A 15,902-nucleotide genomic window follows, 5' to 3' on the forward strand; every position below is an offset into this window, starting at 1 on the left:
ACCTTCCCTGATGGTGTTCTCCACTCAGGATTTTATTTTTCTGCCTCTTCCTCCAAAGTCACTTGCCAGTCTTCCCTACTACCCCATCCTCTTTCTTCACACCTTCATCCCAGATTCCAAATCCCCCCTTAGTAAGCATTTCACCTATATGTTCTCTAGATTTTTTTCTCCAACTTATTAAAGCCCTTTTTAACTACTATTGATTGAACAGAGATGGAAAGGGAGAGTTGACAGATGACAGATAACTTCCTTGTAGCTATCAGTCTTTTTATAATAAAGTATAAAGTATTTACAAAGTAAGGACATCACAGTTATTGGACTATCAGCTGGAAGAAAGTCCTAACTGGTGTTCCTAGCCCTGGCTGTAAGTTTGCAGATGACCTTGAGCAGGACTGGCTAGAGGACAGGAATGAATATCTTTGGAGGGTGAAGCAAGAGGAGGGTGAATCTCTATTGCTCCTAAAATGGTTCACTTCTGGATTTAGATGAGCTGGGATGAGTTCGTGCAGAGCTCAAATACATGGTGACAAAATGAGGGAAAAACTTGTTACTTAATAAGCAAGTATTTCTAAGCGCCTATTACACATTCTGTTGAGGAAGATAAAGAACTTTAAGATACAGTTCCCACCTGAGACACAAATACAGGAAAATCAAAATTAAATAATTCAGTATGAGCTATAACAAGGCAGTACTACACAGAATAAAACAAGACTGTAATGAATGAAACCCAACATTTATGGGCATCTGCCATGTCCCACAGTTATGTTAGCCCTGCTCCAAACCCATTCCATGCCCAAATGTCAGTCCCAGCAGAACTGCCACCCATCCTCCATGGAACCTAAGTCTTTCTTCACCAGAGTGTCTTCGCTGATCAGAAAGGCGCCTGGTTTGCCATAGGCCTTCCACCCTTAACTCCACCCAACATCAAATAGCAGGTCCATGGGTTGCTCTTTGCTAAATTTGGCATCCCACTTGTGGGCCACTGGAAGCCTATCCTAATCAGTAATCCTAATTCTAATCCAGACACTAATGAGACTGAATAGTCTGCCAGAGCTCAGATCTGGGCTGGAAGGCTTCAGCCTGAGGGTCTGTTTCCCAGCAGACGCCCACTCTGCTTGGGTCCCAGAAAGGAGGCATGCCAGGTGCCAGAAGGACCCCAGATCTAAGCCCCTGGAGAGAACCTTGAGGCAAAGAGGGCCACCTGGGTCTTGGGAGAGGGCTGAAGTGCCTGAGAAAAAGGAGCAGGATGCCCAATTTTTAGCCATCTGCACAGATGGTGATGTAGCATGTGGCAGCTGCTAGGACAGGGGTGTCACTTGCCCTGGGAGCAAAGCAGATACCCCATAATCCCAGCCTCTAACCACTGAATTTCCTCACCCTGAACCCTAATTTTAAAAGCCAAAACAAGATAAAGCAAACACACCTTTGCCCCTGCCAAGGCACCAACAAGGAGCACTGGGGTCAAAGGGTGCGTGATGGGGAAGTGGGGAGTTTTTACATTTCTAGGGCAAATAGGGACAGAAGGGCGATTCTTCCCACTTCTCTTTCCTGCTAATTAGTTTGTAACCTAGGGGGACCCCTTTAACAAACTCCCGGGCTGGGCTGTCCTTTAGCAAAAACATTTCGTGAATGGCTCTATCCTCACGCTTATGGCACCCCGGCCCCCTGGGGAGAGCACCTCTTGGGAGCAGGTGCCCAAGACCCCAGGGGCTGGGCCAGGGGTGAGTGCAGCGGGACAGAGGGCTCCTGGGCTCCGTTCTCATTTGCTCAGCACTCCCTCCTACCTCAGGCCTCCACTGGCCGTGACTCCTGGGTGTCGCTGGCTAACAAACGGAAGAGTGTTCAGGGTCTCCAGCACACGAAGGAGTCGCCGGAATCAGGCTACACCGGAAGAGCCGCTACGGCAGCCAGGGGGTTGGTGGATCTGGTGGTTCCCGTTGCCACACCCTCCTCTGCCCCCCCACCCTCCCCCCAAGACTGCCTGCGGTTTGGCTTCCACCAGCGCACACCCGGCAGAACTCCGGAGTTTTGCTCTGCTTCCCTGCACACAGCCCCAACCACCAGCCACCCTGCACTTCCTCCTGAGGCATGTTTCACACGCAGGAAAAGAGTTCACCTGTGGAACAGAGTTTATTTTCTCCCAAACTCAATTTCACCTTGCTCCTTAGTGGCACCAGGTTCCTTGTGCCGCTGGCAGCATGGCCCTGATGACTGGGATGTTACAGGACCACCTAAGAAACAAAGTGCAGTGGAGGTCTGTGCCAGAGTGCATCCAGCCCCTTCCTCCAGAGTCAGGTCTTCCCTTTCAGCCCTTTCGGGTTTGGGCCCAGAGCCTTGTTCTGGCTGGACAGTCAGTACCTCAGGCCAGGTCTTTCCTGTCAGCCAACCTCTGTCACCTCTGTCACCTTCTGAGACCTTTGAACTAGCCTGGCAGGTTCTCCGTCCCCGCCCCGACCCCCCCAGGGCCCAGTTCCCTTGTAGCTAACTGCCAGCTTTCACAGCCCCCTGCCCTGGACAACGCTTGTTGGCACAAGGATAAGACCCATTTCTTTCTCTTCTGCCTCCTGGAAATGCCTCTGTCCCAGAAATGAGACATCTCTAGAGAAAATAAATTATTTTTGCTGACTTCTGGCCCCAGGGTGGGTCTTTCCTCCTTTGACAGCTTCTCTTCCCTGGAGAGGGAGGGCCCAGAAGTCATGGCCTCCCCTGTCCAGTGGCAACTATAAATGCCACAGCTCTGGACACATGAGACAAGGAGGTAAGCCAGACATACTGTGGGAGCAATTCTCAGAATCCAGGAGTCAGCTGTCCCAGTGCCCAGCTCCCTACCTCCAGGAAACCTGCTCCTACTGATCTTACTCCTCCTAGAACCCTGGCCCTGGCCAGCTTTTAATTCTTCCTGAAAGTTCATGTCCCACTTAGTCTCCAGGCACCAAATGCCTCTGCAGCCCATGTTCACTCTGACATTTGTCACCAGACATTTTGTCACCAGACATTTTGATGGCAACTTTCCTGTGCATTATTTAAGGGTGAGGAGAGGAAAATTACCTCCTGCCTCCAGCGACCAGGTGCTGCTTCACTTTGGAATCCTGGACCTGGTAAGAGTATTGTCCATCGATCATAGAGGACATGGAGGCCACAAAAAGTCAGGGGAGAAGGGTCCCTGTCCCAGGTACTTGGCTTGCATTGTCCCATTCTTTTGCTGGAAGCAAAGATAATAAACTTCTTTTTGGCATTTCTGTGAAAGTCAGTACTGACTGTAGCCGTCACTGATGGTGATTCTGACCCCTGCTGTGCCACAGATCCACCTTTATCCTCCCCTCAAACCCTCAGCTCTCAGCCTGAGCACAAATAGCAGCTGCTTTGATTTCCTTTAGAATCCAGGAGTGAAATGGAGTGTAACAACTGCCCAATAAATGTTTTGTGTCTATCTTGAAAATCTTAGTATCAATATCATCTTTAACTCCTTATTACAGCTAGGTTCTGAGTCCAAATAAAGCCCCGTCAGATGAAAATATGACTTCTACAAATGCTGCCTCAGTTTAAATCCTTGGTCAGCTCTTGTAATCCCCAGACAGAGACACAAGCAAGGGGCCACAGAGAGCCTAGAGCTACGGGGCTTGTGAGTGAAATCAGCCTGAAGAGAAGCAAAACCTGAGCTCCTCTGTTCCAGCCATTTCGCTTCATTTCTAGTCTCCTGTAGAATTTCTCTTCTAAATTATTAAAACCCAATGTCAAACAACTTATAAAGCCCCTTTACTTTCACTGTCTCATGGCATGCCTAAAGGGAGAGTGGGAAGGGTGGGTGTGGAATCGACAGAACAGGACTCTATGTGCTGTTTTCTGTCTCCTTTGATGCTTGCTCCTTGCATGCTCCCTTTGCTCCCTCTGGTGACTGTCCCCTGGAGACCACTGCCCTGTGCACCCTGCTCTCTCTCCCTTCTCCTGCCTCTCTGAAAGCCCGTTTATATTTTTGCTGCAGGTGACTTCTAGACTTGTCTGTAGCCTGGCTTTCTCTGAAGTCCAGTCCTGTATTTTCAGGGTTTTTTCTCCCATAACATTGGCACTTGGATGTCACATTGTTACCAAAAGGAACCCATTAAGGAGCTCAGATACTGTTACTGAAACAAGCCCCCTCCCCTGGGGTCTTTCTGTACTATGGTCCTTCTAGCCTGCAGCTATGTATTAGGAAGGGTGGCTCTCAATGCCAGAGTTCGGTAAAAAGGAAAGGAACTATTTATTCAAAAGTATACAGGTTTAGAGTAATGGTGGAATGTGGCAGATACTGGCCAGCAGTATCCATCTCTGCTGCGGATGCTCGTCAAAACACAAGAAAAACATACACAGAGACAACCAGGTCCTGTGGGGAAATAGGGACAGAATGGCCACTCTCTCTAGTGGAGAGCGTCTCATCTCCATTCCCAAGCAGATTTTTATTGAGAATACAGACTTAGTTTGTGGATTCACAGTCTGGCAGAAAAGATCAAAAGAAGTAGGTGACTTACAAAGGTGCAGACAGAACCCCCACTGTGATTCTGGGCAGAGACTGGAGTTTTAACATTTGAAAGGAGTAACAGGGCTCAAAGGGCAGTTTTGGTTTCCTGCCTGTGCCTTCAAATTCTAATCTAATAACATCCTCCAGCAAACAGATCTCCCAGGATCTTACATATTCTATGTCCCAGTCCTGATTACCCCGGGGGTCTGCCATCTCTGGTCTGGGCTGCACTGCCCCTGCTATTCCCGCAGGCCTGAGTGGGGCAGAGGAGACAAAAGCAGCCAGGAGACTTGGATTACTCACTTCTAAGAACAAGGACTCAGGCTTTGACAAAGCCGAGGGGGCAGGGGTTGATGTCCATCACCCCTTCATTTCCACAGCCCCGAGTTTCTTCCCAGAAGCCTCCACATGATCATGCTGGTCTTAGGCGTTTCCCTCCATGGGAAATCTTACCTGTCATTGGCTAACTGTTCAAGCTTAGGAGTTTAGGCACAGAACAGGCAGCATTCATGCCAGGGAAATAAGTTTTTGTCTCCTTAGTGGCTCCTGGTCCGGAGGTCTCTCACTCAGCCTAGGTCACGGGGGGTTACAGCTTCCTGAGACCAGGCAGGGCAGTCCCCAACAGTGGAATGTTGCTGTTAAAATTCCAAAGTCCCTTTAAAACACCCACAAACACACACACAGTCTTCCTTCCCTTTGTCCAGTCAGGCCAGTCTCAGAGGTACCGTACCTTAGGAAAAGAAATAGAGGTCCATAGCTTGGCTAGACTCCTGTTTCCTCTCAGTAACCTGTGCTTAGCTGGGCAAGTCTCCCACGGTTCCCAGCACCATCAGCTGTATCGCTGTGATCTCCAGTTCTTAATCCAAAACCACACGGCACCTCCTCATGGACCACCTGCAAGAGTCCTTTCACCCCTTTTCTTCCTGTGTGGTCTCACATTGTCTCCCTGAAGAGTAAGTGGAGGCAGCCTGGCTTCCTTACCCAGGTGTCTGGGTAACTAAGGGAAGCAGTGTTCCCATAGCCTTCAATGGGCCTAATGAGTAGTGTTCTCATAGCCTTGAGACTGGGTCCAATAAACTGTTCCCGTAACATGAAGTGGGCTTGCATGTGCAGAATCATGCTATGTTATATAATTTGCTGGATTTTTGCGGGCTTGCTTTGTTCTAGTATATAAAAGGGGCTTGGGGCTCCCAGCTGGGTGCCATGGTGGGGAGCAAGAGCCACAATGTGTGCCATGCAGAGACAAGCAGGGAGACACGCAGCTTGGAGCGTTGTGGCTCGCCCACCAGTGAATAAAGGCTTGTCAGACATCCCAACGGGACCCTGAATATTCTTCCATCTGCTCGAATACCATGAACCTGTCAGGCCCTGAACAGTCACAACACACTTCCCCTCATTGTCTCCATCCCACATGGTGGCCCGCTTTTAGTTTAAATCCCAGCCTGGAACCTCCTCCAAAACCCCATTTCTGACTCCTCCCACAGTTGGCGACACCTGCTAGCACTCCAGTATTTTCTGCCTTTTGTGGCTACCATAGTTAGTCTGGGCGGTGTGGCCCCAGGCCTGGAGAAAACCATCTCCAAGCTCTTGTGCTGCCTCCCAGTTACATCATGGGTCAAAGTCACACCCATCTCCCTCACTAACCTGCTGTTATTGATATGCAAAACAACAATTTTTGCATATAGGTATGAAGCTAGCCTGCTGTTGACATGAAAAATAGCTCTAAATCCCTGTGCTGCTTTTCCCAGCCCCCAAGCTAGGCTTGTGGAGGGGCCTCTCAGCCTGCACCCTGTTACAACATCATATTGACTATGACATTTAAGTGTTCATTCAGCAAACATTTTTGGAACATATGGTCAGTGCCAGATCTGAAGATACATCAGTGAACAAAGCAGCAATGGGCTGCCTCTAGGATTTGTAATGGGGTCCAGAACTCAGGGGGTCCAGGAAATATTAAAAATATGGGATGTCCTCACCCCCACAAGTCTGAGCTGGGGGGTGGGACACATGAAGCAGGGCCATTGAGTTGTTTTGCATTGCAACAGTTTTGCAGATAACCTCTGGCATGGTCATTTAACACATCTATAATCTTTAACTAGTGTCATAGATATGTTAAATAGCTGTGGCCATGCTTTGAGCCAAGGAGAAGGAAGTGACTTCCACTCAAGATGTAACTGGGAGGCAACTCCCCCTGGTTACAGAGCTTGCGTGAGAGCTTGGAGATGATTGGCTCCACACCATGGGGCCATGCCTGCCCAGACTTACTATGGAAGCCCAGAAAAGCTGGAAAATATGGGAGTGCTGCCAAGTGTAGCCGATTGTGGGAGGAGTCAGAAATGGGGCTGCAGAAGAAAATTAGAGCTGGGATTTAAACCCAGGTGTGGCAGCATGACAAGAATCATCATGCGGCTTTGGCAGGGGAGAATCATGTGGCTTTGGGTCTCCCTTTGTCACACAGCTTAGGAAGCTGGAAAGCAAGATGTAGCATGAAGCAGAGCTCTCTTTTAGCAGTTCAGAAGAGTGCAGGAGAGATGCTGCAGAAAGGAAAGGGGTGAGAGGACTCTGGCTGGTGGGCCATGAGAAGGTGACATGTGATTTTGGAATAAGAACTGGAGATCCCAGCAACACAACTGATGGTGCCGGGAACTGAGGGAGGCCTACCAACTGAGCACAGATTACTGGGAAGAACCGGGCGCTGCCTGAGCCATGGACTCCTATTTCTTTTCCTGAGATATGGTACCCCAGATCAAGCAAAGCGGGGAGGAAGAACTGTGTGTGTTTGTGAGTGTTTTAAGGGACTTTGGGATTTTGATGAAGACATTAAGTCATTGCTCATAAGTCTGTATAATTTAAATAAATAATTCCTTTTCACCAATCTCTAATATGGAGAGCTATAATTCTCTGGCAATGGGCAAGGCAAACCTAGTACAGGGGGACCCCAGGAGAAGGGAGGGTCAATTCGGTAACATTGTGGGACGCCTTTTCCTGGTGGCTAATCAGGGAAAATCATGAGAGACCACATACACAGTAGATTTAAAGTAATACAACTACTTGCACATGCACAATAAAAGCCTGCCAAAACTAGCCAGGAAGGATCTGCCCTATAAGAATAGAGTCCCTCCAGCCCATGAGGTCAATCTCTGCTCAGAGTTGGCCTGCTCCCATGTTCTTTGCCATAAACTCTTTATCCCAATCACCAAGAACCTGGTTTCCTGTGCTCACCTGTGACAGAATGACACATACACAAAAAAGAGTTACCAGTTTGCAAAACTTCCCCAGGCTCTGCCTCGTATTCCACCAGTAGGTCATACAGTCAGTCGCCTGTGTTCATTCTTTCCTCCTTTCTCTGATGCACGCACTCTTTTTCACGGCTGAGTGCTGCTCTCCAGAGGCAACAGCTTGCAATTTTTAGCTTTTTCTCATGGTATTTGTACCTACAAATTTAAACATCACACCCATATTATATTGCTATTTATAGATTTTAAACAAAGACCTTAAATGCATCTTTTATTGGGCCACATAATATAAGGTTCAAAATAGCTTCTTGTCCCAAATTCACCTCTGGAAAGACTTAATAATTTATAAGCATACAATACCATGGGGCACAAATGTCCTTTTCAAAACAAAATGCATTTTAAAAATTATAATTTCTTAAAAGATTTTATTTATTTTCAGAGAAAAGAGAAGGAAAAGAGAAACAGAGGGAGAGAAACATCAATGTGTGGTTGCCTCTCTTGTGCCCACTACTGGGGACCTGGCCTGCAACCCAGGCATGTGCCCTGACCGGGAATCAAACTGGTGACCCTTTGATTTGCAGGCCTGAGTTCAGCCCAGCTACACCAGCCAGGTGAGTTAACTTTTTTATCAGTAAATTTTACTTTTAGCAGCAATTATTAAATAAAATAAAAAGGAAAGTTTCTAAGAGTAAATGACATGAGCTCAAGACTATCCATTTGTTCCATTTGTTCCATTTGACATCTATTGTTCCATTTGTTCAGGACATAATTTATCTAGAATTTGGCTCACAAGTTTTTTTTATCCTCACCCATGGACACTTTTTCATTGCTTTTAGAGAGATAGGAAGGGAGAGAGAGAAACATTGATTGGTTGCTTGATGTTTGTGCCTGGACCAGGAACTGTGTGCATCTGGACCTGGGATAAACCAGCAACCTAGGTATGTACCCTGACTAGGAGTTGAACCCACCACACTTCAGCTACAGGATGATGCTCCCACCAGCTGAGCCATATCAGCCAAGGTGCAAGTTGTTTTTTCTTTTTTTTAATCTTTTCACCAGGTATATTTTATTTATATTTCTTATATGTTCATGTGGGTATTTTCTGTCATTCATTACACCAGATATTTAAGTAATTTGTACTAACAGAATCTACCTGTCTTAGAAAAGCATTAACCAATTCTAAGGAACCTCTGCACCCCAGTGTTCATAGCAGCACAATTTACAATAGTCAAGTGTTGGAAGCAGCATAAGTGCCCATCAGTAAATGAATGGATCAAAAAACTGTGGTACATTTAAACGATGGAATACTATGCAGCAGAAAGAAAGGAGGAACTCCTACCCTTTGTGACAGCAGGGATAGAACTGGAGAGTATTATGCTAAGTGAAATAAGCAAGCAGTGAAAGACAAATACCATATGATTTCACCTATAAGTGAAACCTAATCAACCAAGCAAAATAGAACCAGAGACACTGAAATAAAGAACAAACTGACAGTGACCAGAGGGGTGGGGGAAGGAGGATAATGGGAGAACAAAGGACAAGAGTCTAGTCAAGGAACATGTATAAAGGACGCATGGACAAGGACTACAGAGTAGGGATTGACTCTGGGGAGAGCAATGGGGGGAAATTGGGATGACTGTAATTGAAAAACAATAAAAAAAATAAAAGTTAACTTTAAAATGTGGAAAGAAAGAAGAGCATTCAAATGCAATAGTGAGGCTCAGCAGATCACAAAAACTACAGCATGATGAAAATGTGGCTCACAACTTTTAAAATCCACTGTATTAAAACATGACAGTATATTTGCAGTTAACTCCTGCTTGTGTCTTAGGAAAGCTCTTATGAAAAAAAAATAAAAAGACTGTTTCACAGGTAGTGGACACAGACGGCTGATTCAGGGAATCAGGAACTAAGAATTACAGTCTGTATTAGAACTCCAAACCATGGCTACAATGACAGATACAATAAATACTCTTAAATAAGTTCCAAGTGCATGAAATGACATATCACAATTATTTTTTATTTATTTTATTTTAGTTATTTATTTTTAGAGAGAGGAGAAGGATGGGAAAAAGAGGGAGAGAAACATCAATATGCGGTGCCTCTCGCACACCCCCAGCTGGGGACCTGGTCCGCAACCCAGGCATGTGCCCTGACTGGGAATCAAACCGTGACCCTTTGCTTCTCAAGCCCATGCTCAATTATAATTACTTTTTTTTATTTTTTGCAAAGCAAAATACTAGCACAGCCCTGAATATTCATCCTCCTCTGTGTCAGCCTGTGGTAAAACTTCTGAACTCCCCTTCCTTCTTCTCCTCCTCTCTAACCTCCACCTCCTTCTCTTCCTCCTCCCTTTCCTCCCAATGTCCCTCCTCCTTTTTCTTAAAATGTTTTATTGTGGTAAAATATGCATAACATAAGCTCTGGCATTTTAACTATTTTTTTGCAACGTAACTATTTTTAAGTGTACAATTCAGGGTCATTAAGTCCATGCACATGGGCGTGTCACCATATTGGAGATTTCTTCTTTATCCCCCTTCCCAAATACAGCATACTCAGACTCTAGTTAGCATAATCTCTGTCCCTGGGCTTGAAATGTGGAGCTCTGAGGACTTCAACACAACAGTTTGACCTTGCTTCTCAGTGGGCAGCACCACGGTCACTGCCACAAACCCTGGTGTGCTAGAGCTCTCCCTGACAGTGTTCTGCAGTCAGATAGCCAGGTAGGTGAACTAGAACTTCAGTAACTGTTCTCTTACTACCAGTTGGATAATCCTCAATTTCCTTATAAACATTTGTGTCTTTCTGAATAGAGTGCTGCTTGATCAATCTTGTATCCTTATACTACTAGCAGCCTGGAGGTTTCCCTAAGCCCTTAACTGCCTGTTTGTCCTCCTCATTTACCAGCATGCTGGCTGGCTGTTGATACACTTGTATACTTTTCTGGATCTACATCTACTAGGAGTGTTCCAACTCATTCCAATGTTCCAGTGCCTCCAGGGCTGTTCTGTCTATCAGGAGTGGTGCTTTCTAAAACAGTTTTATCAGATACTAACAGCTTCTCTAAGCACCTTCTCAACTGTTTCTATCATTTCTGGTTTAGACTCTAGTCAAGTTACCACACCCTAGATAAATGCTATTCCCTTTTCCTGATCCTACTTATTTCTACTCCGGCCTCCCCTCCTTTTGTTTAGTGTCCATTGCTTCTAACCCAATCAGAAACACCGCTTTGCAAAAATCCCCTCCACACAAGATAATTATATCCCATCACTTTGCCACAATGACTCACTTCAACTCTATTGAAACTATCCCAGTTTGCCATATACTCTCACTTCTGTGCCAAGGACAACCTACCACCTGTGACACCACCTCCTCATCTTCAATATATTGACCCCTAGTTCCATCCATAGGCCGAATGTCTCCTGTTACTGTTTATCCAAGAATAGTGTTATTGGAGAACAGCCAGTATGTTCATTTACATCTATAGCTGCTTTCCAGCTAACGTTGCATAGTTGTGACAGAGTCTGTCTGACCCAGATAGCTTAAAACATTTACCATCTGACCCTTTACAAAAAAAAAATTGCCAATGTTTGTTCTAGTCTTAGACCAGAATGATTTTTCTCCTGCCCTGGCACTTGCTCTGAACAAAACCACATCTGCACTTGCCATCAGCACTCATGTTGAATAAGATTATACATACTTCATTCTGAGCCCCCCACTGCTGTTTCAGTGAGTGACACTGCTGTGCATCTGTGTAACCACTTCTGATGCAAACACAGCTGTTGCTGTGGAACTACCACCTCCACTGCCTCTGCTATAGTAGGCCCTCAGCCACTGGTGGCTGTTCTGAATCCACCCTCGCCTGTCCCTGGAGCTAGCCTCCTCCACGTAGGTCAGGTTCCTCCATACCTGTTCAGACCACACTCACCTGGACCTCCATAACCACTATGATGGTGTTAGATCATGTCACCTCTGCTCCCAGCCATGGCCACTGCCTCACCCATGAGTATCTCTCATTCTTTCATCTTCTTCCAGTACCCTCCTTACACCCAGTGACTACATCACACAAGTATCACTTTTATCTCTTTGGGCAGCACTTCTGAACTTGAATAGGTCTGCTCTGCATGAGTCACAGTCACATTTCCTCAATCCTCTGCCCCCACCATCATCAGTGTCACCAGCAGACATATTCTACCTCCTCTTCTCTGAGACACTCGCCTCTATTCTGGGGACCATGACCTCCAGTAAATTACTTTCTACCATCTGTCCTCCCACTACAATACGTCTCCTGCAGCCACCACCACCACCACCACAGGTGTGCCAGATTCATCTCCTCTGTTCTAAGTACACCTCCCTCCCCTTTAATTGTCTCCACTACAAATGCAGCATATTGTGTGACCCATTTCCTAGGCACCAGCACCACTGGAACAAGACCTGCTAGACCCATCTCTGCCACCACTGGCATGGGGACCATGCCCTTTGCTGCCAGCAGTGCCGACCCTGGGATTGCTCTGAAGACCTCTGGCCTGGGCTTGTCCACTATTGGAGCATCATCTACCACCTCTGTCCCTGGGACCAGGACCACCAGTACAGGGTCTACCTCTGAGCTGACCAGCACTCCTGGAACCAGCACCAGCTCCCATAAAACTGGCTCAGTCACCATGGGCACAAATACAGTTCATGAGAGCCGCGCACCAACAAACGTCACTAAACCAAGTGGGCATTTGCAGCCTTGGGCCATCATCCTCATCTCTCTGGCTGCCACTATGGTCAGTGATGGGTTGTTAGTGGGACTGAGTTTTCACCTGTGGAGTCACTGTAATGGAGTGGGGGAACTCACCTAGCTGTTAGACCACATGTGGGAGTAGAATAATAGGAATGGATGTTCAGAAGGAGAGAGCAGTGAGTGGAGTCACATTCATCCAAGCCCACTACAGATAAGCAACAGGAGCAAGCTGTGGCCTCATAGCAGATTTACAGGTGCATGGCCACAAGGGAGGCTGTGCACCAAGGGGACCGACCAAGGAGCTTCTTATTGATCTAAGGAAGAGAGTCCTCACAGTTAGGGGCAACTTGGAGTTCCAGTGAAGTTCAATGGAGCAGAGTCTGAGTAAGCTCAAAGTGAAGCAGGGATGTTTGGCAGGGTCCACAGCAGCTTGGACTGTGAAGTGGACTCAGTTCTTCTGGCCACGAGTCACAAAGTTACAATAGACTTGGATATATTCAGAAACTCTTTGCCCTTGGGCAGAAATAGAGGCTCTTCTCTGTGTCAGAGCAACTTAGATTTTCCAGACAAGATTGAAACATTTCTTTCTTACTGATATACTTTCAAACAGCAAATTTGAAACAGTCTGTGATTTTGAAGAACCACATTTTTCACTGACTAGATTACTGAAAGTGAGTAAGCTGCTCAAAGAAGGGACTGTAGTGATGCTTTCTGGCTGCAGTGTGCCCTTGGTGAAATGATCTTTGCAACGAACTTGGCTCTGTCCCAGCTCCATTCCAGGCTGTTGGCCCAGCCGATGAACGAAAGGGCAGACTTACGATGTCAATCTGGTTTTTACTTTCTCTCACAGGATAACATAAACACCATGAGAAGAAGAGAGACAGAAAATGTACATGATAGATGTAGCAAGAAGTGGGAAAAAAGAGAAGAAAGGTGCATTGGGGCCCACAGGAGAGTTAAGAAGAAACGGAGAGGGGCAGGAAGCCTGTCTTTGATAAAGTGGTGAAGTAGCTGGGACAATAGCTCTAAAAGAAGGGTGTCTAGAAATGATGAGCTTTGGGCCCCAATAGGCTTTTCACTTCCATTACAGACGCTACTACACACTACTTCTGGGAGTGCAAGGGCAGTGGGGGGCTCTTTTCCCACCTTTTTTGATGTTACTCAAGTGAAAAGAAATTCACTTTTCTAGATACCTCTCAGCACCCTTCAAATAGATTGGGAATTTCAAAATACTTCATCAAAGCTAAAGACAGATTACAAGGCAATAGCCTTAACAAGAACGGTAAATACCAAAATGCTTGACCTGGAGTAGGGCAGGCTCTGGGGCTCAGAGTGCCAACCCGTTTCCAGCCCAGAGCCCTGCAGTTGCCTCTCTGCTGGGTGTTGACAGCCACATACCAGCCGCTGACTGCATTTCTGCATCCTATTCTCCATCCGGCTCTTACTCTTCTACTCCAATGCATATTTCTTGTTCTGTTTTAAAAAATATATTTCTATTTTCCCATTTTAGCTTTATGTTTCCTGTAAGTGGTCTTCCTGTAAGGACAAGTCAGGGTAAATACACAACAAATACCTGAAAATTTCACACACCAACCAACACATCATTGGCATAATTTACAATCAACTTATTTGAGTTTCTTATTTCAGATTCTTTGGTCTCTATGGCAAGAACAAAATGAGACTCACCAGCCATGAGCAAGCCTCTGCATGTTTAAGATGGTGTAATAATAACTAGCATTTTATTAACAGTTTACTAGGTGTGAGGTCCAGAGACAAGAGTGCAAGAGGGCACTCTCTCCCCTTAACTCGGTTCACCCACATTAGGGTACGCACTCTTATTATCTGGCAGAGACTAAAAGTAACTTTCCGAGGATATAACTCGGAGCTGGGCTCTAAGCCAAGTCTGCTCAAGAGGGCTGTGCTCTAGTGGGTGTTTATCACTAGCTCGCCAAGCGTTAGCTCTTTGTGAGCCTTCCCTTATCTTTTCTTTTTTAAATTGAAGTATTACTTATAGGAAGTGCATGCATCTCAAGTGTACAGCTTGATTAATTTAAAAATGTGTAAACACCCATATAACCACCACCCAGTTCAAACCATTGAACATTTCTATTATCTGAGTAGTTTCCTTTGTGCCACTCCCTGTCAATACCTGCCCAGCCCAGGTAACTACTATTCTGACTTCTGTTTTGTGGAATTTCATTATTTTTACCTGTCCTCACAGACAGCTGGGTTGATTAACACGATAAAAGGCTCCCTGTTTCTGGGAGACTCTGCTTCCTGGGTACAGGCAGAGGATTTACCCTTGTCCTGAAGGCCTAGAGGCACACGCCTTGCCAAGGGAGCCAGCCAAGATCCCAGCACTCACCAGGAGAGGGTAGTACAGGAGTGAGGACAGCAGTTTGCTCAGAGAAGTGGAGGAACCAATGAGAGGAAGGAAGCAGCAATAGCACACCCACAGAACGAATGAGAACAGAGGAAAGTGTTGCAAACTGAAAGTTTGTTATTTTTAATATTCCTAGGTTTCTTTTTACCATATGATTTCATTTACATGTGGATTCTAAAAAGCAAAATAAATGAATGAACAAAACAGAAACAAACTGATCCGTGCCAGAGGGGAGGGAGTTTGGGGTCTAGGTGAAAAAGGTGAAGGGATTGAGAAGTACAAATAGGCAGTTACAGAATACTCATGGGGGTGTAAAGTGCAGCATAGGGAATATAGTCAGTAATATTGTAATAACTGGATGGCATCAGGTACTAGACTTACTGGGGGATCACTTCATAAATTACATAATATCTAATCACTATGTTGTGCACCTGAAATTCATATAATATTGAATGTTAACTGCAATTGAAAATTTAAAAAAAAATTGTTTTTGAGATGTGCAAGGATTGTTTTCCCTGGGAAGAGAGAGGACCCAGCTCCAAAGCCAGGCAGCCAAGATGCACAGGATACAATGTTGCTTCAACTTCAGAGTAGAGACTTTAAAATCTTTACTATTCTGACATACTCCTGACACACATTTTGTACACATCTACTATGACGGTGAAAAATGTTGTACACATCTACTATGGTAGTGAAAAATGGCGACACATTTTCAAAACACCTGCATCTCTCTTCAGGACAGCACTGACTGAATCTGCGAACCTTTTGCCTGCAGCCCAATCCTTCCTGTCCTCCACCACCCAGCTCCAGGCCCAGCCACCCCCAGAAGCCTCTCCAAGTCTCCCCAGCCTCTCTAGGCCTCCCCGATGCCCTGCTCTGAGCTTCCCAAATCAGTATGGAAATTAGTTAAGAGCAGATTTGTCTCCCTACAAGAGTACAAATTCCTCATGGTCAGAAGCCTTGTCCATCTGCACCCACCCAGAGCAGGAAATAGAGGGAGCTATCTGGTTGATTTGCTGACCTCGCCTAGCCAGCACTTGACAAACTGGCTTTTTGAAGAAA

At 46.0% G+C, this 15,902-nt stretch overlaps 1 long non-coding RNA gene across 1 annotated transcript; it reads right to left on the reverse strand.

Annotated features, from left to right (window-relative positions):
* Nucleotides 1-3,039: 3,039 nt before the first annotated feature.
* LOC123810515 lies at nt 3,040-11,712 on the reverse strand. The gene is made up of 3 exons (XR_006784252.1): nt 11,660-11,712; nt 7,754-7,929; nt 3,040-3,202 (listed from the first exon to the last, which is right to left on the reverse strand). It is a non-coding gene; the product is annotated as an uncharacterized LOC123810515 (long non-coding RNA).
* Nucleotides 11,713-15,902: the final 4,190 nt, after the last annotated feature.

This window comes from Phyllostomus hastatus, unplaced genomic scaffold (genome assembly GCF_019186645.2).
Source record: "Phyllostomus hastatus isolate PE091 unplaced genomic scaffold, TTU_PhHast_1.1 phas_scaffold_60, whole genome shotgun sequence".
Lineage (NCBI taxonomy): Eukaryota > Metazoa > Chordata > Mammalia > Chiroptera > Phyllostomidae > Phyllostomus > Phyllostomus hastatus.